Genomic DNA, 2,665 nt, shown 5'->3' with positions numbered 1-2,665 from the left:
TCCATGGTGGTCTAGCTTCAATTGACTCATAATTTCAACTATATAAAATTACTAAAATCTTCACAAAAACTTCTTTCTGAAAAACAATATTGAGTGAGCTAGTGTTTTCTATAGGTGTTGAGTTTATTATGGAATACATCGTTACATCATATTTATACGCATAAAGAAAATTAATCTATGATTGTTATCTTAATCATTCGCTAATAGAACTAGGGATTATTATAGAAAAATGATTTCTGTTGATTTTTTTAGATTTTAAAAGAAAGGTGTTATATCCCGAAAAGAATTATGAAGGGTAACTTTGAGAACTATTTATGGACCAATGTGATATGTATATTTCCTAATGTATAATGGTTAAGTAACTTAAATATTCATATTCATGTTCCTTTTATTATAAACTTTATTTTCATCTGTGAACTATTATTATACGATTTACCATTCTTGGGTTATCTCAAGTCTATTGATTACTTTTCCCCCTATTCACAGCCACATTTGGCCAAATGTTGTACAAATGTTATTTCCTGTTTTATGATACGATGTGGTCTGCTTGATTGGTATATTAACTCAGGATGTTTGAAATACAATGATTCATATTGCAGAGGCTGTTATTGGTATTCTGGACTTAACTGGCTGGGCTAGGCAGATAGCAGGACCGACAATTGCTCTAGAGTGCTCGTACGGGTTTCGTGTGTCACCGGTCCGATCAATAATTCACTGTTCCCTAATTGGCGGTCATAACACGTCATATATTAACTGGGCATGCAGGCCACAAGATATAACAATTGGCGTCCATAAGTTATAACAGATTTTTATCAGGGTTATCGATTCTGAAAACTGAAAAATTAATGTGCCAAAAACTGATAACCGAAACATTGTTTCTGAAAAATCTTAAACACTTGTCTATTAGGCTACAAGTCAAATCACATGACTAATCTAACTAGCTTTTTATGTTCCTTGGGAAGAAATATACCTTCGTCATTGTGAGATATAGCGAAATGACAACCATCAAGCCACTTTAATAGCATTGTATCTATTCACATAAGATGTTATTGCATAAAAATGCTTGACAACGTTGATTAGTTTAGGAAATCGACAAATCACAATGTTATTAAAGAATATTCTTACCATGTTTGTTTGAGAAATTAGTTGTCTGTTTGACATATCTACGATAATAATTATCCAAGATATGAGTTAAAAGTGGATATTTATTAACAGTAACTAAACTGCACTGTTTTCCACTATACATAATAGCACATTGTGACTCCTACTTTAAATAAATCTCTTTGAAAGATAAATTCCATTTGAATCTCAACCGAATGCCCTGTTACGTCTGAGGATAGGGATGACCCACTCTCCCTCTCCAAATGCTCTCACATGGTCACGTGTACACAATCACTGTTAGGCAAGTCCTACTCACTGCATTCTCGCTACATTACTGTTGTTTACGAAGTTGAGAGGATGAAAAGCGAATGTTCGGCATTTTAACCGGGTTTGTGGATACGGAATATCCATCTAGGGGAGTTGGAAAACCCTAATTCCAAACTAATGGTGCACATGGGCTCCAGTATCCTGAAGGAACAAATGGCGTATGAACCATCTTTTGATGACCAGCTACCATGGGTCTGCTGCGTTGTGGATCAAACCTTTCAGGTCGAAGGCTCCGTGTGTCGTCCCTCTAAGAAAACCACCTGCTTCAGTTTTGGCACCCAGGCAGTATCATAGCCCACACACAAATCAAGCGATTTGTGTGGCGCATATGTACCAGTCTTGGTGTTCTCATGTCACGTCATGGGAACTGTAGTGGTTCCTCGTTTCACAAATGCAAGTTATAAGTTATTCCGACATAACAATTAGCGACGACCAGACATAACAATTGGCGATGTAGTCATAACAACTTCATTTGTGAAATTTCGATAATATATATTTCTAGTAATCATTTCTTTCCAATAAAATGGTATGAAGCCGAAATAGTTTTTAACGTTTCTTACTGCATTCAAGGTTTCCAAGTCAACAATATTGAACAAAAAAACTGTTCAATAAAAAATATCTACCTGTGTTCCAGAACGATGTTGGGTAAAATTTAGAGAAAAGGTTTCATTACCTGTAACATAAACGTATGTACTTTTAGCTATATGTACACTATTACAGCAAAACTCTTTTTAGGAATTGAGCTTGTTTAACGTCAAACGCTTGTCTATTATTCACTTAAATTCAGTCAAACGAAGCGGAATTCTACATTAACTTAAATGAAACTGGAGTCAGTTTGTTCTTTTCATGGATGATTTGAAAGTAAATATTGTACTAACTAGTTATATTGAAGTTGATAATAACTAAATACACCAAACTGGACAAATTTTGTTCACGTCTGCTAACAAACTCTTGGAAACTATTTGGGAATTTCACGTTTTAGATCTTCATGGCTCAATATCATTCAGCATAATTGTTTGCATTTGATCATTGGAAAGAGGAATGGCATTAAGTAGGTATTAAATAGTCGAATTTATGAAATGATTTAAGGTAGACCACCCTGAAAAACCTAGAAGCACTAAATGGCTATTTCGTCCTAGTATGGAGCTCCTCAGCAGTGAGCATCCACAATCCTGTACCCAGGATTCGAAACTTATTCTAACTAACTAGATATGTTTGTATCACGAAACAAACATAT

The sequence above is a fragment of the Schistosoma mansoni genome, chromosome 1 (genome assembly GCF_000237925.1).
Source record: "Schistosoma mansoni strain Puerto Rico chromosome 1, complete genome".
NCBI lineage: Eukaryota > Metazoa > Platyhelminthes > Trematoda > Strigeidida > Schistosomatidae > Schistosoma > Schistosoma mansoni.
This window is presented reverse-complemented; position numbering follows the sequence as displayed.